The sequence below is a fragment of the Felis catus genome, chromosome F2 (assembly GCF_018350175.1).
Source record: "Felis catus isolate Fca126 chromosome F2, F.catus_Fca126_mat1.0, whole genome shotgun sequence".
Taxonomy (NCBI): Eukaryota; Metazoa; Chordata; class Mammalia; order Carnivora; family Felidae; genus Felis; species Felis catus.
The window spans coordinates 63,367,798-63,392,632 of record NC_058385.1 but is presented as its reverse complement, the minus strand read 5'-3'; the positions used below and the strand labels follow the sequence as shown (position 1 = coordinate 63,392,632).

At 41.0% G+C, this 24,835-nt stretch overlaps 1 protein-coding gene across 7 annotated transcripts in view; it reads left to right on the top strand.

The window, feature by feature from the left end:
• Nucleotides 1-24,835, top strand: part of ENPP2 (ectonucleotide pyrophosphatase/phosphodiesterase 2) — a 111,348-nt gene that overhangs the window by 5,331 nt on the left and 81,182 nt on the right. The window lies entirely within an intron of this gene.

The following is a 24,835-nucleotide window of genomic DNA, read 5'->3' as shown; positions in this document are numbered from 1 at the left end:
GTCTATTTTGCCTTTTTAGATTGTAGGGAAGTATGCAGAAATAGATACCAAATGTATTTTGCGTGGATCATAAAAGTCAATTGCAAAATTACTGGGTATATCTGTGTGAGACAGAGAGCGAGAAAGGGATGGGAGAGTGAGAGATAAGAGAGGAAGCGGGATAGAGAGAGGGGAAGAGAGAGGAGGGACAGAGTGGAGGGGGAGGAAGTGACAGAGAGGGAAAGTTCGGGATAGGAGTTGTGGTTTCATATAGTTAAGATTTAGGAGTTTAAACTGACAATAAAACCAATAGTGATCTGTTTCTTCTAAAATAATGTTAGGTTTTATGTAAAAAGATACAGAAAATAGAACATGGAAGGTGACAGTCATTCTCTGTATTGTGCAGACTGTATCTGAACAATTGTATCTAGTTCTGATGGATACATATTAATTCATTAGCATTTATTAATTTTTGTAAGTTTATTTTTTGAGAAGGAGAGAGAGAGAGAGTGGGGAAGGGGCAGAGAGAGAGGGGGACAGAGGATTGGAAGCAGGCTCTGTGCTGACAGCACAGAGCCTGATGTGGGGCTCGAACTCACAAACCCTGAGATCATGACCTGAGCCAAAGTTGGACACTTAACCGACTGAGCCACCCAGGCACCCCCATTAGCATTTTTTTAAAAGCATTTATTATGTACCAATCATTGTGCCAGATGCTGATGATTAATGGTGCTGAAAATGGTAGACCTGCCTTCATGGAGTTCACAGTCTGGCAAAGGTACCAGAAGAATAAGGAGATGATTTCAATTCAGTGTCATACTTGCTTTCATAGGGGAAGCTCAGATCCCTGTGGAACCACCTAGGAAGAGATATTTAATCCGAGCTTAATGGGACCAGGGTAGACTTTTAGAGGAAGTGATGTTTAAACTGAGACCCGAAGGCTGAGTAAGGGTTCTCAAGAGTGCAGGAGGGAAGAGTTCCAGGCAAACGTAACAGTACCCTTCAGTAGGCTGAGGGCAAGAAGCCTGTCCAAGGAACTGAAAGAGGGGGTGCAGAGGGCTGAGGGGATGAGAGAGATGAGATAGAGTGGTGGTAGGAGCTAGGACTAGAGCTGTAATTGATCCTCAGGAGAATAGGGAATCATTGAAGACTGTGAACAGGGCAGGGTCCCATTCAGTTTTGTGTTTTGGAAAGATCATTCTGGCTGCTGAATGGACAGTGGCTTGGAGAGATGGTTGACGAGGGAGGTGTTGTGGTAATATAAACAAGAGAAGATGGTGGCCCCATCCCCAATGGGAGCAGGAAAAGGACAAGCGTGGAACAACTCAAGAGCGAACTAGGAGATAGGAAGCAAGTAGTGACCTACTGTGGGAATGCTGTAGGGAGGGCGGCTACAGGACATTTCAGCTGCAGAGGAGAGGATCTAGAAGGCTAGGATGTCTGTCTTTACATCTTTTACTCTCATGTGGAAGAGAGATTAGCATTGTGTTTCTCTCTCTGAGATGGCAGAGCTGGGCCAAATGGGTGGGAGAGTCGGGGAGATAAATTTCAGCTCAATATAAGGAGGAATTTTTCTTTCTTTCTTTCTTTCTTTCTTTCTTTCTTTCTTTCTTTCTTTCTTTCTTTCTTTCTTTCTTTCTTTCTTTCTTTCTTTCTGTTTATTTATTTTGAGAGAGAGAGAGAAAGAGAGAGAGGCAGGGGCAGAAAGAGAGAGAGAATCCCAAGCAGGCTCCACACTGTCAGCATAAAGCCCCACGTGGGGCTCAAACCCACGAACTGCAAGATCATGACCTGAACCAAAATCAAGAGTCGAACGCTTAACCGACTGAGCCACCCAGGCGCCCACGAGGAGGAATTTTCTAACAGAGCTGTTCCAAGGCAATAAGCATTTTGTCACAGAGATATTTGAACAAAAACAAACACTTTGTAACTATTCTTGGCCAAGTTGGAGAGGCAGGAATAGAGGTGGCCTGGCTGGATGGGCACTGACATTTCCTTCCAACACAAAGATTCCAGGATTCTGTGTATGAAATTCCAATATCTCAGCCTGGCTGGTGTGATCCAAGCCTTTGCAGGGCAGCCATGGGTCCTGGTTTTCCTGCATAGTCCTGGTGCCTACTGTCTCCTGGTAGCTACTTCGAGTCCTCACTTTCACTGCTGAAGGGCCTTAGTTTGAACAATAAATTTCCTGACAATTCATGCCCTTGACTTAATATTCCTGCCTGGTCCCCTGGCATCCTGTTAGAAACCCTAGGAACTACTCATACTGAACTATTTGTTACTTTCAGAGGAGACTCAGCCTTTTTGCTGCCTGTTTGTTTACTTATGACCTTTCTAATGTCAGGACCACCCCTCCTCTGTCTAACCTATTACTTCATTGAGAATATACTTTTTCATTAAGGCCTAACCTAAATTAAATGCTGAATTTTGGTCAAGCCTTCCTTTAACGTCATAGGCTGCATTTTAGTGTTGAGTATGTAATTATTTTTTATACCTATTTGTTCTTCTTCTATTATCCCCTAGAAGCCCAGTACTAAGAACTGTGAAAAATGCAGTAACCCTATGGTATGAATGGTGCTATGTCTAAGGCAAGAACCTTTCAGAAGGGAATTTCTATTTATTAAAAAAAAGTCATATTTTCATTTTGTAAGTGATGCATGCATTTTGTAGAAAAAAGTTAAATAAGGAAAATACCAAGAAGAAACAAAATATTGTCCACATCTTAGTACCTGGAGATAAGCATATTAACACAGGGGTGAACATCTTTCTCTAGGTTTATGCACATGTAGATTTAAAATCAGAATCATGGGCGCCTGGGTAGCTCAGTCAGTTAAGTGTCCGACTCTTGGTTTTGGTTCAGGTCATGATCTCATAGTCCATGAGTTCGAGCCCCACAACAGGCTCTGTGCTATCAGTGTGGAGCCTGCTTGGGATTCTCTCTCTCCCTCTCTCTGTGGCCCTCTCCCACTTGTACTCTAAACAAACAAACAAACAAATAAATAAATAACTTAAAAAGAATAAAATCAGAATCATGCAAATCCTTCTGTAACTGTTTTTCCTTTAACAACATACCAAGAATATTACCCGATGCCATTTATATATTTTTCAAAAACATGATCTTCAGTGGGTGTATTGTGTCCCATTCTGTTGCCTCATTATTTGTTTAACAAACTCCTCTTGGTGGACATCAGGCTGTTTCCACTTTTTTGATAGTATAAAAAATGTTATGATTACCCCCAGAGACACATGTCCATGCACCCATATATCTATTCTGTAGGGGACATTTATAGTTTCTAAAGTGGTAAGACAGTTTATGACAAAAACAGGATACTGAGTTGCTAAGAAAGGATGAGTTAAAAAAAGTCTGATTTCACTTTTAAAAACTTAATTCCTATTCTGTGTTATATAGATGTATTTATAAGATATTTTATTTATATGTGTGGACATACTTATTAGCTTTTTTTTGAAATTTAATGAAGGCATCTGATTTGGAAACATGTCAACAATAGGTAAGCTTGATGCAGAAGTGAGATGTAGCCAATAAATGTCTTTTTTTTAAAGAATTGAGTTTGAAATCTACAAACTTCAGTATCTCTGTGACTATCAGTATGACAAAATTTTATTCCCAAGCCAAATATAAGGAAAAATGGTGACATGTATGTTATAAGATAAAGATAATTTTCTAAAAAGGACACTGCCTAATGTTTCGATGTCTAGAGAAGGTATGTGGCCATGGCCTTAGATCCTTACTCTGAAGTAAATAATTTATCATCTTAGACACTCAGCAAGCAGGTAGGTCTCTATTTTAAAGTGAAATGTTTTCATCTGGAAGCAGGCGTTGGTTGGGAAACACTGTGAATGAATTTGGTGACTTTTTAACAAAATAAATAGAAGATGTTGTCATGGGTTGAATTGTGTCTTTCCCTTGTCTTCCCCTACCCCCAACCAGTTGAAGTTCTAACCCTGAATACCTCAGAATGTGACCTTATTTGGAGGTAAGGTTTGTATTAGTCTGGACACAATCAATAAGTCTTACACACACACACACACACACACACACACACACACACACACACACATCTTCTATTGATAAACTCTATCTTTATCTCTCTGTCAGCTAATATAGAAAGAGTTATTATAGGAATTGGCTCATATGATTGTGGAGGCTGAGAAGTCCAATGATCTGTTGTCCACAAGCTGGAGAATCATGCAAACTGGTGGTGTAATTTAGTTTGAGTCCAAACAATGAGAGGCTGATGGTGTAAGTCCCAGTCTAAGTCTAAAGGTGTGAGAACCAGGAATGTAGATATATGAGGGCAGAAAAAGATGGTTGCCGCAGCTCAAGCTAAAAGAGCAAATTTGCTCTTCCTCCTCCTTTTTCTATTCAGGACCTCAGTGTATTGGATGATGCATTGGTGAGGGTGATCTTTTCTACTCAACTGATTCAAATGCTAATCTCTTCCAGAAACACCCTCACAGACAGACCCAGAAATGTTTTACCAACTATTGGGGCATCCCTTAGCTCAATCAAATTGGCACATAAAACTAACCATCACAGGGTCTGCACAGAGGTAATCAAAGTAAAGTGAGATCATCAGGGTGTGTCCTACTCCAGTATGACTGGTGTCCTTATAAAAAGGGGAAATTTGACACAGAGATATTCATAGAGGGATCTCTTCCCTCTATGAATATTCTTCCTGTGGGAAGAAACATAGGGAGAATATGGCCATCTACGAAGCCAAGAAGAGAGACCTGGAACAGATCCCGCCCTCACAGCCCTCACAGGGATCACAGGGAACTGACCCTGCCGACATCTTGACTTTAGACTTTCAGCCTCCAGCACTGTGAGTCAATACATTTGTGTGGCTTAAGCCATTTGTGATACTTTGTCATGGCTTTCTACAGACTTAGATTAATACAGATTTCATGAGAGCTTAATTCCCCTAGCATGGTTTCAGCTGGTAACACTCAATACATTATTTTGCTCTTCAGTCACCAGAGATTCTGCTGTTATTCATAGGAATGATAGATGACAGAGTCTTGCTATTTCCAGTTAGCAAAGCATTTCCATATCCATGATCTCCTCTGACCCTGACCAAAGCATAAAAGATGATAATTCTTATATCTCTGTTTTAGGGATAGGAATTGGAAGTTGAGACGAGATCAAGGTTGTACAGCTTGGAAGTGGTCGAGCTGAAACTCAAACATGGACTTTTGATTCAAAATACTATACTATTAATTAAAACACAGTGCCTCTCACCTTCATGGACATGCCAAATACCATCTTTTGTCTTTAAAGTTTGAAAAGATATGGGCTGTGGCATGCTAAGCCACATCTCTCTCTCTCTCTCTCTCTCTCTCTCTCTCTCTCTCTCTCTCTCTCTCTTTTTCTAAATCCCCTGAGAAAGATTTTATAATCTGACTTGTTGGAAGATATCTGATGCCTGAAGGTACCAGCTCCTCCTCCCACATCTTCATTATCAAATATTTATCAGGAATTTAGGCGCCAGTGTTTATGTGCGCAGAATATTTCTTCTCCACTCAGAAGCTTTGTTTACTGCCAAACTGGGCTCTCTTAATACACAGTTTGATTGCTGACAAATCCAATTGCAAAACTTTGGACGTGTTGGACATAATTGGGTTTTTCCATCATTAATACTGCTCAGATATTAATTCAACATAGTGACATGAGGGGTGCCTCAGAGTTTCCAGAAGCTGCTTGACTTTAATCAGCAGGAACAAATGCAAGATTATTGCACTTTTTCCTTGGGTGACCTAAGCTTGTTCTTGGCACCCGTGAGCGCAGAGCACTGGTTGTCTTATAAGTATTTCAGTGGCTTCTACCCAGGGGACTTATTAGTTTTGAACCTTGGGGATAATTCCATAAGAATGTAATTCTTTTCTTTGCTGAAGGAACAAAATGTTGCTTGTGTTGGGTTATTCTTGTTATGCGATAAAACCGGTGATTTCCAAATTGCAGAATCATAGAAGCCTATAGGTAGTTTGTCAGATTTAGGAAAAAAACAGGCAAGCAAAACAAGACAGGCAACAACAACAATGGGAAACCTCAGGATTTCCCGGTTAAATTTGTATTTCAAATAAACAATACATTATTTTTTAGTTTAAATATGTCCAAAATATTGAAAACACTAAAATCTATTGTCTCTGGAAGTCCTTCCTATAAAGTAAAATTAGGAGTAGAGTGTTGGTAATTTCTTAGTATTTCAAAAGAGTTTATGAAAGTTATACATTTACCCATGTAAGGCTTCAGAGGTTCCTGACAATGTTAAATTAACCTAGTTTTGGTTGGGTTTTTTTTGGACCAACTTGAAAGCACTAGTCATCTTATGATGAAACCATAATTATACTATCTTTTTTGATGACTTCTTGTATTCTAGGGATCGTCCAAAGCACATACATTATCTCATGTAATCTTCAAAGCCAGAGATTGGCAAACTATAGCCCTGCTCTGGTGGCTGTTTTGTAATAAAGTTTTATTGGAACACAGTCACCCCCATTTGTTTCTGCAGAGTCCATGTTGATTTTACATTACAATAGCAACTTGAATAGTTATGATAGTGATCATTGCATGGCCTGCAAGACCTAAAATATTTATCATCTGGCCCTTTACAGAAAAAGTTTGCCTACATCTGCTCAAAACCACCCTGGGATGGAGTTCCTGTTATTCTCATTTTTAGAACGAGGAAAAGTGAAGGCTTGAAGAGGTTAAATAACTGGCCAAGGTCTCATAGTTCTTAGGAGGCCAATGCCTTATCCATGAGGCATCTGGGGCTTCTCACAGCTCTTAGAATTCAAACTAAGGTCTGTTAGATTCCAAAACTTCTGCTCTTCCTACAGGTGGTCTGGAAGGTTGATTGTAGATTGCATTTGTCCTAAATGGGCTTGGCAGTGGGGAACTGATTTGTAATTTTTTATTTAATACCCTTCACCTCAAAGACAAGGCAGATCTGGTGGGTAGTGTTTAAGTGCTCAGGCTCTGGAGCTGCCACTGTTTAAGCCCCGTGTCTACCACTGAATTTCTCTGTACCTCAGTTTCTGCCCCCATCAATTATAGATGATAACAGTACCTATATGCGTGATTGTTCCTCAAGTTCAATGAGTTGATGTCTACAAAGAAATCAGAAGACTACATGACATGTAGTCTATAAGACATTTGTTACTTTTTTTTAATTATTATTTTTTAAAATGTTTATTTGTTTTTGAGAGACAGAGAGAGACAGAGCATGAGCAGGGGTGGGGCTGAGAGACAGGGAGACACAGAATCCGAAGCAGGCTCCAGGCTCTGAACTGTCAGCACAGAGCCTGACGCGGGGCATGAACTCACAAACCGCGAGATCATGACCTGAGTGGAAGTTGGACGCCTAACCGACTGAGCCACCCAGGGGCCCCTGTTCTTTTTATTTCAAATAACTATCATCTCAAACTTGGGGTTAAAAAAGAGTTTGGCAAAGTTGAGCTTATCTGCTGCGGTTGGTTGACAGGACACCTCAACCAGGAGATCTACAGAGCATGGCGGCCCCTGCTTGTCAGGTAACAGCTAAGATAAGACGCTCTTCCAGCTTCTCTGTGAGAGACGTCTTCGGCCTAACTATGTCTTTTAGTCCTTGGCTAGCCACGTTTGCCTTGGGAAGGCATGTTGTGAGATGTTACAGGATGTTCATCCAGTGCTCACTGGATCCTAAACCCCTTATTACTATTACCCTCGATTATTTATAGTCTTGACGTCCCCTCCCCGTGGCTCTAAATTCACTAAAAATGTAGTCAGGCTGCCAGAGGATGACCTTCCTAAATAACACAAGGCAAGCAATTTTCCTAAGAAACACCTCGATCTATAATTTGATCCTTAGGCAAAAACAAGGAAAAAAAAAGTTTTTCCCAGTATTCCTCACCCTCCAAAGCAACTTTTGTTTATGGAATCACTGGGAGTAAAATCTGTATGTAGAACGTAATAAGCATGTTAGAATGGCCTTGATCTTTTGAGGGGATTAAGGATTAAAGTTATTCCCTGAGAGGGATGGGAGCAGAAGGCTTGAAAAATCTAGAAAAATTTCTGACATTGTATACAGACACTTCAGTGGTTAGTCAACATGAAGTAACTAAAGACATGGTTGAGGCTCCCGGAGGCTTTGTTAAAGTGAAGCGACATTAAGTGTGCGTGGGCATCAGCAGCAAGTTTCTGCAATTTTCCCAGCATTTCTTGGGTGCCTGGGGACAGGGACAAGAAAGTGGCATTATTTTTCTAGCGTTGAGGCTTAGCACTCCTCTAGGATCCAGAGAGTTCTTGAGAACTCTGGCCTTGGGGGCCAGACTGGGTAGGGACGGAGGGACGGAAGAAGGCCCAAGCCAACTCTGCTGCCATTTCACAGGAAAGTAAAACTGTAAGACACTTGCCTGATCCCTTTCCTCCTCTGTCTGAACCCTCTACACTCTCCTTACAATTTCCTTCCTCTTTCTTCACCGTCCTCTTCCTTTGTTAATATATTCAGCCAGTGTTAATTGAATGTCTCTGTGTGCCAGTCACCATGCTAGGCTCTGAACGTAAGAGGAAAGGGGCATAGACTCACTAATATTGTGGAGCTTACAGTCCAGTGGGAGAGGCGTACATGCCAAGAGTTAGGGTAAGTATTCAAAGACAAATAGGTGGGGGGAGAAAGGGAATAACAAGATGACTGGGAAGCAACAGGGTCGAGGGCTCTCTGGGCTGAGAACTGAGGGTTGAAGGAGAGCAGAGAAGTCTGCTGAATTAGTTTCCAAACCCATCCAGCTAGTGAGCGGCCACACTGAAGTTTGAACCCGGGTTTGCCTGACTCTAAGCTCTATCCACTTTGCCCTAAATCTTAACCCAAAGAGAATTATACTTGCTCTCAAAATGTTTCCACTTAGTTGTGTTGTACTCTTGCGAAGCAACCTGAATAATATGAAGGAAAATCATTCATTCATTCACCCCATCTGATCATCTACGATGGGTTAGCACAATGTGCACGTAAGTGCAAAGTGCAGCTGTGAGCACCATTGCTGAGGAGTGCTGAGGAAAGCATTGTTAGGCTGGAGTTGACGTGATACAGCCAGTCGGCAAGCCCTTCACATTCATCACAATGCCCCCTTTACTCCACAGGATCGACCCTCATTAACATGCAGGCCATGTGCATCCTACTTGCTTATTCCTTTGATTCCTAGACAAACACCAGCCTAATAAAGAGGCAAACAAGTCTGTGCAGGACACAAGTCTGCCTGGGAATGCAGGTATTTCTGAGAGATTAGGCTGAGGCTAGCAGGTTGCCACTGGGTGTCTCTTGGCACTCTGGGGGTCAAGGGTAATATTGCTCACAATGCTAATTATACACTGAGACCCACTGCCAAGTGAGGCTGAGAAGGTCTGAAAATTAGAATGGGCGGCCATCTTGCTTTCTGCCTGGGGAATGTGGCTGGTCCACATGCAGAAAGTTCAATACTTTCTATGCCAGATGCTGTAGAACTTGCAGGAGATGGTGGAGATGCAGTCCCTGTCCTCAAGAAACTTTCAGTTCAGTGAAAAGAATTTCAGACGGAACAAATACAACAGAAGGGGCAAGGTCAGGTGGAAAGATCAGGGACTTCAAACCATTCAGACTGCATTTCAATTCTATCCCCATCACTTACTGTGTAGCTGTGAGCAGATTATTTAATCTTTCTGGGTCTTGGTTCTTCACTCGTGAAATATGATTCTTTACTTCATGCTATTTTATAACCACCTTCATAGATGGTGTTATATTTATTATTGTCACCATGAGAATATGGCAGATTGTTGTTTTAACACTGGACGACTTTTGGCAAATTATTCGAACTCTTCATCTGTAAAATAGGATAATCCTAATGGCTTTATTTGCGTAGTTCAAGGGCCAACTGCATTCTCTCCTTGTTCCCACCATCCGGTTTTATTCTTTATTCATACCTCTTGTCAGTAATTGACATATTTGTATAATTTATGACTTTTCCATCCAACAAAATATAAGCTCCATGAGTAGGCACTTGGGTTATTTTGTTAATTGCTGGTGTCTTTTCTGCCTAAAACAGTATTTGCTGCATAAATGGATGAATGAGCAAGTTCACGTTAGATGTTTGGCCAGTGGTTGACTCCCGGTAGGGGTTACTGTGCTCAGTGCCCTTATTATGATTAGACTGTGTTGGGTGCAGTGAGAGGAACCAATACAGAAAGATTGCTCCCAGCTCCGTCAGGCGGCGATCTTTGTCCTTACACTGGCGTCTCAACTGTGTTGTAGTTGAGTAGAACAACTGGGTCATTGTCAATAGGTCACATGAGATTAACTGCAAAAGTAAGAGTGAGAGAATTTTTATCAATTCTCCGCAAGAAGGGGAAACAGCAGCAGGAAGGGAGAGAAGACTGGGAAAAAAAGAGAAAACAGCATCTTTTGCAAAATGCTTTGTTACCTGAGACCATAGGCTACAAGGCTGTGACTGAGACTGGCCAGCCACAAACCTAGAAGGCATGTAAGACAGGCTGCATCAGTCAGATGACACAAATAGAATACATTGGTATAATGGCTCCAACCTGTAGTTGGTGTGAAAATGAGAAACCATCCTTTACAGAGTCCTTCTTTATCTGAACTCTTAAAGGCACTAGAGAAAAACCCTTCAAATGCCCTCCAAATGTGAGGTTAGAGGAATTTTTGTAATAAACCAAATGTATGGTAGCATAGTGTACTATGAAAAGAAGTACTTAGAAGCTAGACTTTGGTTAGGCAGACCTGAGTCTGAATGAATCTGCATCACCTTGGGCAAGTTACTTAAACTTCTTGAGCTTCTGTCAAAAAGAGAAACCAATACGTACTCTGCAAGACTGTGGAGAGGATTTCTGTGCAATGTCTGGCACATTCTATGTGCTCAGTATATGGTAGCTGTTATTATTAACAATCAATACTACAAGGACTATTTTACTTAATCCCCACAACTCAATGAGGGAGGTGCTGGGTTTACTCCCATTTTCCATATCTAGAAGCAGAGGTCTGGAGAGATTTCCCAATTCAGGCCACACAGCTAGTGAGCATCTGAGCCATGACTCTAACCAAACCCGACAGCCCAGGATTTTAGTAATTAACAAGTTGTATAACATCTCTCATTAGAGCCACAGAAGTTTAGCGGGACAATATAAGGTCCAGAACTTCTGCATTGTCTTGCATAATACTCTAGTGGCAAGCTGAGGTCATTTGTATTTCAACTTTGCAGTGGCTCTCTGTTTATAAAGGATTATAAGAGACCTGTAAGGCTAGGAGAGGCAGTATAAGGTCAGCTTGTCTTATGCCTGTCTTTTAGATGTACCCAAAGTAGATTGCTTAATCTCTTGCTTAAATCCATCAAATGACTTTGTGGAAGGTGTTTCTCCTTTTCTTAGCCTAATCCTGACCAGTGTTCTCTTTCTTTGGCATATTAAATTCCACATGCTAATCCTATATCTGTTTATACCCACCTACAACTATATGTACATTTCCTTCAGGCGATGAAACAGTAAGAACAAAGTGTGTATAAGGATCCTTCCCTTTCTTTTTGATTTATTAAGAAAAAAATAAAATTGAATTCTGGTTATTTCATTTAATTTGAGTAGCTCTTTGCTGGTCATTACAGAGAGAACTCAGCCTCCAAAGACAGTTTTAAAAAGAGAGGTAACTAATAGAAGCCTAGAGTTGGGAAGGACCTAAAATGTTGTATAGCCAATCTTCTTCTGAATTTCCATACTTTGCCATAATTCTTGACCTCACCTACCCAGCCTTTTCTTCAATAGTAACTGTGAGTTCATTTTTGATGAGAGAACTCTGGCAGCACTGATTGCTAGAAAGTTCCTCTTATTGTGAGATGAAGCATGCTTCTCTGTAACTTCTAGTTTTGCCTGAGGAAGTACACAAAATAAAACTCATCTGTCTTGTATTGCCCTTAGAACATTTGAGAAGGACAACCACACCCACCTTCTTCCATCGTCTATGCAAGGCACCCAAGCTGCACAGTCTTCAACCATTGGCCATGGGGGAGCTCATTAAATATCCATTCTCTAAACATCCAGTGAGCCTTTTGAAACAAATCGAATTATGTCACTGCCTGATTGAAATCCCCCCAGTCACTTCTCATCACACCCAAAATGAAACACAAAGGCTCCACTGTGACCTGTGAGGTCCTGCACGGACCAGCACCCGATAGCCTCTTTGAGATCATCTGGAATTATTCCCCTGACTCCACTCTAGCCACACAGGCCTTCCTGAACATACTCGGCTGCTCCTACAAATTAGGGTCTCATTTGCTGTTCCTTCCCTCACTCTATCCAGATTTTTGTTCAGATGTCATCTCTGCTGAAAGACATTCATTACCACCCAATTGAAAGTAGCTACTGCCATTACTCTTTGTTCTCTTGCTTGGCTTTGTTTCCCTTATCATGTATAAAGTATCTGAAATTATATTACATTTCTTCTCCCACTAGAATGTGGGATCTTGAGGCAGAGGATTTGCTCTGTTCACTTTGCATCCCTAACGCCTGATGGCATACAAGGTGCTCAGTAAAAATTTGTTGAGTAAATAAGCAAGTGAATGAATGAATGAATGAATGAATGAGTGAATGAATGAATTGGGTAACAGGGACTCCTCATCATCCTGGTCATGCCTTTCTCAATGCTGTGTAGTTTTAGTGGCTTACTAAAACAAGACATCTAAAATGAAGATGGGAGTCCAGATGGGAGTCTAGGCGGTGCCACCTGAACTTTTCTCTCCTGGGTTGGGCAGTCATTGTCTACTAAAGGGACCCAAGATATAATGAGGTCACTTAGAGTTGTGATCAAGCATGGACTTCTATTGGACTTGCAGGTAACAAAAACTCCCAGCTTTCTTTTATAAAAATTGTTACCAGAGAAACAGCTAAAGGGACAGGAGGGTGGACCTTGTCTCAATTCTGCTGTTTATTTTTTTGAAATTTTTTAAATGTTTTATTTATTTCTGAGACAGAGAGAGACAGAGCATGAACAGGGGAGCAGCAGAGAGAGAGAGGGTGACACAGAATCCAAAGCAGGCTCCAGGCTCTGAGCTGTCAGCACAGAGCCCGATGCGGGGCTCGAACTCACGGACTGTGAGCTCATGACCTGAGCCGAAGTCAGACGTTCAACCGACTGAGCCACCCAGGTGCCCCTCAATTCTGCTGTTTAAATAGCATGTGCAGAAAGACCACCTCAGGAGCATAACTGGCAGAATATATGAACTGTATCTATAACACATCCTACAAAAAATCTGTAAGACAAGAAGGTTCCCTGGTACTGGAGTAGAGCAGAGATTGAGTGAGCGTATCCTCAGTAGCCCCCACACATACCCACTGCATACCTCTATGACTTAACAGAGTGTGTTTAACAGACTTCCACGTCTTCCAGTTAAAACATGCTTCTTATCTCAGTATCCTTGACATCAAGTAGTACTTGGCACAGAGCAAGGTTTCAATAACCATTAGCTTATGTTGTAGGGAGTGCTCACTAAATCTGCCTTGAATCAATATTATATGAATTTGTAAAATTCTGGTTTCTGGAAGTTTAGGTCACTTGTCTGACAATGATCAGCATTCTCTCTGATCTCCTAGGAACCTTGAAATGATATGGCCATGACGCCCACGGTTCGGGCCAGTCACTTCCTCATTACTACCCGATTCTTTTTTTGGGTGAGAATTAGGTCAGCCTAGGATAGAAGTTAATCTGTGGCTTCTGGTGTGTTCTGATTTAGGAAACATTATCAAGTATTAAAACTTATCAAACATTTATCAGATTCTCTACTTTTAAAAAAAATTTTTTTTAATGTTTACTTACTTTTGAGACAGAGAGAGACGGAGCATGAGCAGGAAAGGGGCAGAGAGAGAGGGAGACACAGAATGTGAAGCAGGCTCCAGGCTCTGAGCTGTCAGCACAGCTGGGGCTCGAACTCACGAACTGTGAGATCATGACCTGAGCCAAAGTCAGACGCTTAACTGACTGAGCCACCCAGGCGCCCCTGGATTCTCTACTTTTAATAGACTCATGTTTCTTGCAGCAAATAATTAATATTCCCATTCCTTTTAGATCTTGCCAGTTTATAATCCTCATTAGGAAAATCATGGAGAAGAGAAAACTCCATTTAACAGATGCTTGAACTTGGACAAGGTGTCTGATATATTTGACCTTGTTTTCTCATATATTGACAATGATAATAGTGTGAAAGCTTTTAAGGAGATTAAATAAGGCAATATATGTATATATAAGTGTCTCTAGTGTGTTGTCCAGCAAAGAGCAGGCACTTAGGAAATCCTAGCTACCACCTATGGAGTATCTGCTCCATTCCAGGTATGGTACCATTCATTCACACTTGATTCCCCTCCCTTCATCCTGTCCTGAACTGTCATGATGTCCCCGTCAGAGGTACGTTAGCTCTGCGACTTTGCCTATGAGCGGGCTTTCAGTTTTACTGATCGCAAAGTAGAAAGAGTGAGTGAGCCTTCATTCTTCTTATAGGGTTTTTTTTTTTCTTAAGAAGTGTTCTTCAAATGCAAGGCATTAAAAAAATTGTAGTATAATTGACATATAACATTATATAGTTTCAGGTGTCCAATAGAATGATTCTGTATTTGTATGTATTACAAAATGATCACCATAATAAGTTTAGTTAACAGCTGTCACCATACATTAACTACAGAATTCATTTTCTTATGATGAGAACTTTTAAAGATCTACCCTTTTAGTGACTTTTAAACATGCAATACAGTATTATTCATTAGAGTCACCATGACCTGTACATTACATCCCCATGGCTTATTTATTTTATAACTAGAAGTTTGTATCTTCTGACCCCCTTCGCCCATTTTGCCCACTCCTCACCCCCCCGCTTCTGGGTCTATGAGCTTTTTTTTTAGATTCCGCCTATTAAGTGAGTTCATTCCATGTTTGTCTTTTCTGTCTGACTTATTTCACTGAGCATAATGTCCTCAAGGCCCATCTATGTCGTTCCAAGACATTGTTCTTAAATTCCCACAATTGTCCCACAAACTCTGATTACAGGTTGTTGCCATTAAGATTCAAGTCCCTTGAGATCCGTAGGCAAGAACTGGGTTTTCATTTTATTTTGAAATAAAATGAAACAGGAAACTTGATTAAAGTCCTATGGCAGAGGCCCCGAAGTACTCTGAAAGAGATCCTCCTATTTTTAGGAATGTAAAAGGTTTCATCACATACAGGGGCTGGTTAAAAAAGGTTCACACCACCACTCAAATGCTTCAGTCCCTGTTAATTGTAAGTTTCGGAGGGTAACTGAGGTGACTCTGCACACAGCTTGGAAGGAACTGACCTGAGAGCTGAAGGTCAGGGTTAATGTTCCTTTCCTGTGGGTCCAGAGACTTTGGAATTTGCTTCACTGCAGGGATAATCTCACTAGCTCTCTCTTTCTTTTTAAGCAGCATTTTTGGAAATATAATTCATAAACCATAGAAACTCACCCTTTTAAACTGTACATTTCAGTGGTTTTTATTACTTTCATGGCGATGTGCAAACAACACCGTAACTTTGGAACATTTTCATCACCCCCAAACAAGACTTCATACCCAAAGCAGTCACTTCCACATCACCTGACAACCACTTATCTACCTTCTTTCTCTATGGATTTGCTGTTCTAGATGTTTTATAGAAATTAAATCATACAATATGTAGCCTTCGTGTCTGGCTTTTTTCACTTGATATTTTCAAGGTCCATTCATGTTATAACATGTGTCAGGACTTCATTCTCTTTTATTGCTGAATAAAATTTAATTGTATTGGTATACTTCATTTTTTTTACCCATTCATCAGTTAATCATTCTGCTGTGAACATTTGTGTACAAGGTTTCATGTAGGCATATATTTTCAGTTCTTCAGGGTATAGCTAGGAGTAGAATTGCTAGGTCATATGATAACTCTATGACAAACTATTTTCCAAGGTGGCTGCGCTTTTATGATCCTATCAATAATATATGAGGATTCGCATCCTTTCCAACACTTGTTATTGTCTGTTTTTAATTTTAGCCATCCTAGTGGGTGTGAAAGTGGTATTTCATTATCATTTTGATTTGCATTTCTCTAATGACTAATGGTGTTGATCATCTTTTCATGTATTTATTGTCTATTTATGTATCTTCTTTCTCAAAATGTCTATTCCAATCCATTGAAAAATGTGGGTTATGTGTCTTTTTACTGCTGAGTTGTAAGAGTTCTTTACATATTCTGTATACTAGGCCCTTATTAGATATTGATTTGCAAATATTTTCTCCCATGCTATGGACCACATTTTTACTTTCTTGCCATCTTGACAATGATGTCATTCAATCTATGAATGTGGGTGTCTTCCCATTTATTTAGGTCTTTCATAATGTAGTTCAATGACATTCTCTAGTTTTCAGCGTACAAATCTAATACTTCTTTTGTTAAATTGATTCATAGTAGTTTAGACTTTTTGATATTATTGTAAGTGCAATTGTTTTCTTAATTTCATTTTAGATTTTCCATAGCTAGTGTACAGAAATACAACTGATTTTTAAAAATATTTAGCTTGTATCATGCAACCTTCCTGAATTTCTTTATTTGTATAGTTTTCCTTCAAGTTTTTATTTAAACTCTAGAGTTAACATATACGGTAAAATTTGTTTCAGGTGTATAATTTAGTGATTCCTCACTTACATACAATATCCAGTGCTCATCTAATAGTTTTTAAAGGATTCATTAAGATTTCTATATACAAGTTCATGTCTTATATATAGATAGCTATATTTGTTCCTTTCCAGTTGGAATGCCTTATATTTGTTTTCTTGCCTAATTGCCCTGCCTAGAAGTGCAGTGTTGAATAGAAGTGGTTAGAGAAGACATCCTTGTCTTGTTCTGGATCTTAGGGGGAAAGCATTTAGTCTTTCACCATGAAGTTAGCTGTAAGTTTTTCACAGAAGTCTTTTATCAGGCAGAGGAAATTCCCTTCTGTTTCTAGATCGATGAATGTCACTAGCTCCTGTTTGCTTGCAAGGGGAATCACAGAAATAGCAGTTCTGCTTCCTCTCCAAGAGGGCACCATTGTGCTGCTAAGCATGTGATGATGGCATTCTAGTAGCAAGCATAAACTTCCTTTTAGGTTTGTGTTTATATTCAAACAAATTTCTTGAGTTGAAGCTCAAATTCTTGGGGCTTTCCAGTCCAAATAGAGGGTCTTTGTTATTGTAGTTCAAACCTGTGCCTTCAAGGCTGTCCCCAGAGTCACCCCACCCTTTACCAAATAAATGCTGTTCATTTTCTCTTGAGGTTAGAGAGAATGTGACAAGGGGTTTGTAACATCTCCAGCTTTAATCTATACATAATCTCTCTAAAAGTAAAGGAATTTTCCTAGAACCTGTGTCACTGCTGAGCACCTCTTATGTGCTCAGTTCTTTGCTTAATGCTGAGAACATGATAACAGATGTAGTCTTTAGCCTCCTGTATGTAATAGTGTCTAATATTTGCACATTTTCTAAGTTTCAAGCACTGAGCTACTTGCTTAACATGCATTATGTCAGTTGGTCTTCATATCAACCCTGTGTTATAAGAACTCATGTTATTTTTATTAATAATCCATAGCTTTGGGAAGGCTGTGAATTGACTCAGATTTGGATGAGTGCCATGGAAGGAGGAGGACTTCAGAGCTGAGAAACACCATGAGGAGGCTGGAAATTTGGTTGGACTCCTTAGGGGAGGAGCTTGGCTGGAGTGAAAGATTCTGTCACTTGTCAATGAAAGATCTGGCCTGGGGGTAATTTGGGTCGCATTTTGGCATGTATGTATATATCTGAATACTACAACAAAAGGTTGGATTTAGAAAAGTAGGTAAGGGCACCTGGCTGGCTCAGTTGATCAGGGTCATGAGTTTGAGCCCCACATAAGACATAAAGATTACTTAAATAAATAAAACTTTTATAAAGTGTTTAAATAGTGGAATTAACTTGGTTATTTTCTTTGTTTATTTTCACAAATTGCACTCCTTTGTAGGGAGTATTGTAGGGAGAAGGGGAGGTGGCTGGTCTGATAGGATCTTGGCTCCCCACTCCCTACTTAAAGTAGAGCAGCTCCGCATTTAGATGTTGGTATTCATTTTAAGATTTTCTTTGAAACTAAGATTTCGCTGCTTCAAAAAGTGTTACAGATCACTGATTAGCCCAATAATCCTGCTTTACAGATGAGGAAACATGGGCTTGAAGTCACACAGCTAGTAGTAAGAGAGTAAGGATTGAAATTCCAATTTGAATTTCTTGATCTCAAGTAATTCCTTCAACAAACATTTATTGCCTGCCTATTACATCCCAGGAAAGATGCATAGCTCTGTGAAGCACAAGAATGACTGATCCCTGCATTCAAAAATATCACAAGGGACGGAGAGGCCTAAAAATGGATTTGTAGACAATCTGGGAGCAGAGTGGAGGAACCCATTGCTCTGCACAGGAGAGGCAAAATCGGGAGGGAGGGGGGCGCTTCACAGAAGAGTGACACCTGACCTGAATCTTCATGAATATGTTGGAGTTTGCCAGGGAGATTAGGTGGAGAAGGGCATTCTAGGCCAAAGCAACAACATATATTAAAGAATGGATGTGTCACAGGGTACAACTTAATCAAGGCACAGCAAATATTTCTCTAATTAAAAAATTTACCATTTGCTAAGCATTCTTCTGTGCCAGGCATTGTGCTAGGCAATTTACATGGATTATTCCATGTAATACTCTTAAGATTCCTATGAGCTGCATACAGATGAGAAAACTGAGTCTTAGGATGGAGAAGTAATTCGCCTAAGGGTCATGTAAGGTCTCACAGTTAAACAGTAGTAGATTTGAATCCAGGCAACTTGATTTCAAATTTTTAAAAAATATTTTATTTTCGAGAGAAAGAGAGAGAGAGACAGAGTGCAAGCAGGGGAGGAAGAGAGAGAGGGAGACGCAGAATCCAAAGCAGGCCCCAGGCTCTGAGCTGTCAGCACAAAGCCCGACGCGGGGCTTGAACTCACGAACCGTGAGATCATGACCTGAGCCGAAGTCGGACGCTTAATTGACTGAGCCACCCAGGTGCCCATAGGCAACTTGATTTTGGATTTAGAATCCTATTTGCGTTGCCAAGGGGTTTGGATTTTATGCTTTAGGCCAGTGGTTCTCAAACTGACAGCAGAATTTGCCTGGTGGGCTTGTTAACACAGATTCTGGGCTCTACCCACCCTGCCCCCAAGTTTCTGATTCCATAGATCTGAGGCAGGACCTAAGGATTGCGTTTGTAACAAGTTTCCAGGTGATTCTGTTCAGGTAGCCCCCAGGATCACCTCTTGAGAACTGCTGTGATAGGGAACCACTGAAGGTTTTGAGATTGGGAGGAGCATCATCAGATTTGCATCTTACGCAGGGCCCTCTGGGAATGAATGGGAATGAATTAAGAGAGGCCTGAATGAAAGGGTGTTTGAAGGGGGCAGAAGGTACAAACAGGAAGGGCAATTTTGAGGCGAACTGCTCTTGCATGTCCTGTAGAATGAGGATGAAGGGAGAATCTAAACTATTCACATAGACAATTTAGAGGGGCGCCTGGGTGGCTCAGTCGGTTGAGCGTCCGACTTCGGCTCAGGTCACGATCTCGCCATCTGTGAATTCGAGCCCCGCGTCGGGCTCTGGGCTGATGGCTCGGGGCCTGGAGCCTGCTTCCGATTCTGTGTCTCCCTCTCTCTCTGCCCCTCCCCCGTTCATGCTCTGTCTCTCTCTATCTCAAAAATAAATAAACGTTAAAAAAAAACCTAAAAAAAAAAAAAAAGAAAGACAATTTAGATACTAAGAACGCTCAGCAAGCCCTGAGAAAGGATGGTAATAACTGTAATCAATAACAAGACCCGGTAGACATGGTGTCTGATGAGAAACAAGAGATGGAAGGATTGCAGAAGTTTCCAGGAAAAGAAAAGAAGCTGGAAGGTGAACCGGTTGTTTGGGTAGCTGCGTGCTGCATGTGTCAAGTTGAGGCCCCCATGTGGTGTAGTACAGGGATGTCATGCCATAGCGGGAAGAGGACTAAGCTAGCTTAGGAGATCTGGTTCCTCAGACCTGGCTCAATCACTTACTGTCCCGCTTTGGAGATGTCACATAGTCTTTGAGCCTCCATTTCTTCATCTGCAAGTGGAACTGACAGGAGCTTCTCACCTGCCCATGTGAGAACCTAGAAGGCAAGGGTGGTGAAACTCTTTTCTAATTTTTTTATTGTTTTATTTTATTTTTGAGAGAGAGAGAGAGAGAGAGAGAGAGAGGCAGAGAGAGAGGGAGACACAGAATCCAAAGCAGGCTCCAGGCTCTGAGCCCGACGTGGGGCTTGAACCCATGAACCGTGAGATCGTGACCTGAGCTGAGGTCGGATGCTTGACCAACTGAGCCACCCAGGCGCCCCTGAAACTCTTCTCTATAGTGTCATACCCACCCATCTGTGGCGAATATCACACAGTGCGCAGTACAAAGCGGACTCACACACGAAACCAGGAGGCTCTCACGCACACCATCTCGCCATCTCGCCAAACTGTTACAACCTTCTTCCACTCGCCTGGAAATTTAGCTTGCAGCTTGCACAGTAGCTGAAAAGAAGCAGACAAACCGACTTTCAAGTTTTAAAATGTACTGTAAGCTAGAGTTAGCAACAAAGGTGAGTTATTTCCTGGCAGTAATTCCTTTTAAACCTCAATTATGAATAAATGTATTTTCAGTGTTTAAAGTCCAAAGGAACTTGAAAACAACTGCCTTAAGTGGTTTTTAAAACTACTGACATGTTTTAAAGCTATTAGCTGTATCCCTTATTTGAACTAAGTCTAGAATGTTAGCAAGTGGATATCAATCTCCATGTCTTTTTTGCAATCCAATTAAACCTTTAGGAGTGACTTTACTGAGTACTGTATGTCATCATAATCCAATTACATATTCATTAGCTCAGGAGTCACACTTCTTACTTTCCTGCCCCTGAACCCGTGTACCCAGTTCATTAATGGATCTTTTCCCCACCTGCCCCAGTTTTCTCCCAATCCACCACCATGGCCCTCTCGGTGCAAGGTGTCACCAGCTTTTTCCTGGATTACTTCATCATCTCCAAACTGATTTTCTGTGTCCATTCTTGACTCCCTGCACTACATGTCCACACCATACAGAGATTCATCCTTCAACGTCGGAGTAACTTTCACCTGCTTAAGCTCTTTTAAGGCTATCCATCACTTATAAGGCAAAGACAATAGCAGCCAACATGACGGACAGAGCCCCACACGAACTGGCCCCTACTAATCCCTTGACTCATTTCACGCCACGCCCGCTTTTGCTCTTGCTGCTCTAGTCAAACCAGCTGTCTTTTCATATCATGGGTGTGCTGTGCTTCTACCCCACGTGGAACCTTTGCACACCCTGTTCGCTCTGCCTAGAATCTTCTCCCGCTCTTATTTAGTTACTCCCACCTACCCTGCACATTAGAGCTCAACTGCTACTCCACAAAGTCTTCCATGATCCTCCTGACTAGATCAATCCAGAGTTACATGTTCTCATAGCAGTGCTTACCTCTACCTTTCTGCATGTAATCAGTTGAGATCGCACATTTATTTCTGTGTCTGTTTGATTCATGTGGAGGGCAGGGGGCCATGTTTTGGTTCAGCTCCCCATATAGTACTAGTGCCAGATCAGTGCTTGGTACGCAGTAGGAGCTGATGAATATTTGTGCAATGAATGAATATTCTTAGAAGATAGAGATTGTTCTGGTGTGGGGGCTTTACGCTTAGATCCACTGGGAATAAGTGTCATGCATAGAAGTTTACGATGTAAATTGTAGTCATTGAAAGATGTGCCGGTGTTGATTTCAGCTTTCAATTGTGTAATAACTAATAACACAAGTCCTGTTTGCATTTGAACAGATATATGCTATTTCTCCACTGGAGAACCTCCTGGGACCAAAGATTACCCATAAAACTTTGCATCTGTGGTTCAGAATCTTAAGTGGTGTCTACTTTATACAATCTGCGGTCTTGAATTGTGGAGCAATTGGGCCAGCTTGTTCCTCCATTAGCCATCATAATTTTTTGCTCAATTCAGATTGGTAAACCCCTTTCGCAAAGACTGCTGTCCTGTTTTTATTCTGAATTTTCTAATAGCCAGCAACCACAGCAGAATTAAAAAGCAAGACTTAGCTCAAAGAGTTTTAAAATGAAATAGGGAGAAGACCTGTGGGTATTATTTTCTTATTTGCTTAGTGTATGTGCTATATTTGCTGCTCAACGATACTACTGAAAAATCAGGCGGTTGGTAATTGTCTAACACTAAAGTTTTAGAGCGTTCTGGGAACGGTGTTAAGTCAAGACACCATCATGCAGTTAACTCTGCATAATGAGAAACTGGATATAGATAAAGTTTGAAGCAGTTTATGAAAATTTCATAATTACTGCAGGCGGCAAAAATGACAACCGTCAATTATCTATCTCTCAAATCTCATTATGAACCTCAAGCCCTCTTACCTTAATCAGCGCTTGGGAACAAGGATCCACAGAGCCATTTCATGAAAAGATAGACTGTGCATTAGTATAAATGCAACTACTGTAGTGCAATTAAGCAATACACACACTGCTGCTTTGTGCCACCAGCAAAGTAAATAAAATTCTGTTTTGCTGCTTACAGTTTGGAGATGATTCCCATGGAGGAACAGCCATGGAGATCTAGACTTTAATGTCCAATCAATAGTGAATGCTCTTAATAATATATGAAAATTACATTAGCATTAGACCAAGCAACTCAACATCCAGGGCATAAACAAATTGATTCAGAGTAATTTCTTCCAGTGCTCTGTTTCTCTAAATGTGCGCCTTACGTTACTTACGTCAGAATAACCTATCGTGCCAATTCTTGTCTGACTTCTAGAATCCTTGGTTTTTCTACCTTCCCCCCTAGACCTATTGAATCCAAATCTTGGTGAGTAGACCACAAGCACGCACATTTCAGACAAGCTCCTGAGGTGATTCTTATTCTCGAGAAAGCTTGAGAACCTCAGAATGATTTCTAGGGCCCAAGACTGTTGCAGGTTCTGGATTTCCTTCTGCCAGGGGGCAGTGTTCTCTGAAATGTAGCTGGATTAATAAACCATTCTGGAAGTTAATTTTAGTCTTTCTCAAACGCTTTCTTGTTTACTGACCCAACTATAGGTGACATTGTTCCAAAATCTTAAACACCAGATAGATGGACTTTCTCAGTTTGGTTTTGTTTACAGAAGGTTTTGAACGATATTCCAGTCATTTAGCTGAATTTCTAGACCTATGGTATTTATTACCAGACTTTTGTTTTTCTCAGTTTTAGATAAAGAAGGATAATTGTATTTTGTAGTTGATTTGATGCCCGAGGTAGAGACTTTGGTCATCCTCCTGCCAGTTAATTTATAGGGATGTTTTAGTAGTAAGATTCTTTTTAACTAAGGTTAGATGGTGTGTGTGTGTGTGTGTGTGTGTGTGTGTGTGTACGCGTGCACACGTGTACTTGTGTATGTGTGTTTTTTTAATGAGTTCCGTGTGCATAATGACCTGAAGACAAAGTTCTTTGACAGAGCAGTTGACGGAAATAATGCCTGAGCTCAATCCTCTTAGATAATTGGTAACAAGTGCTGTACAGAAGCCAATTATGGATCGACTATTACACTGAAGCCTTTTTTCTCTGCACAGCTATGCTGCATGTCAAAAAAAATTAATGGATGATGTTCAGCTTCTGAGTCTTTTTTTTTTTTTTTCAAGGAGAGCCTTCATTATCCTCAAGCTGGGTTTCTACACTCAAATGTCAGATAGAATCTAAAGTTGTTGGCAAGGGCCGGGGAGGTTAGAGAGAAGGGGAGGCAGGTTTCAGGGGGAACGTTTGGAACACGTGGCACACAACACAAGGCAGTCGCAGGCCTTTGCCTTGATTTTCCTTTTCGGTTTATAGTTTTCTACTATAAAAGCCAGGGTCCATCTTGAACTTGAACATCAATAGTAGAAAAATCTTACATGCGGTTAACATCTTTCATAAGACTTGCTAAATACCCAGCTCCAAATCATTTCAGTATGGCACACAAACTAAAGCAAGGGACTTCTCTAGAAAAATCCATAAGCCTGCCATCTCCGCAAGAATACAAGACTAAAAGGATTTTTAGAAAGGCAACTTCAAGTTTGGCAGTGCGTTTTCTTTTTCTCAATTAGCCGTTACTGAATTCTAGAATATATAATGAAAGCCAGGCCTACTGTGTAATCCACAGTGCTTGCTTTCATGCTATCATGTTTTATTTGAGCAGAGCCACTGCTCCGTTAGTAATCTGTTGCATGGTAAGTGCTGTATTTGTTTATGTACGCACATATGCTCAGTGCGAGATTAATGGTGCCCGGGCCTGGTGCGGGGAAAACCAAAGGCAAGCCTTCTTCCCTCATTCTGAATCTTAAAAACGTATTATATTTAAATAACTTTCAGATTTAGAGACCTCAATTTCTTTTAGAAGTCTCCCGGTTGCCAAATGCTTAGTAAAGAAAGTTGAACATTGGCAATAGCCTTGAAGGACACCGTGTTTGGTGACTGGATGACAGTATAACTGGGAAATCATCAAGGAGACGATGTTTAAAGCTAAATTCTGGCTGCCATTGAGATTTCCTTCCTAAATTCGATCACTAATAAAGCTGCCCCATCCAACCCCTCCCCCCCTGTCCCCCCCTCCCCAAAACCAAGCTGACAGTTTTTTTAGGGAAGAAGAGCCAGGCTCTTCTTATTCTGTCCTTCCTCACAGGGCAGAAGGACTCTCTACTGCTTAGCTGGCAATTCCCA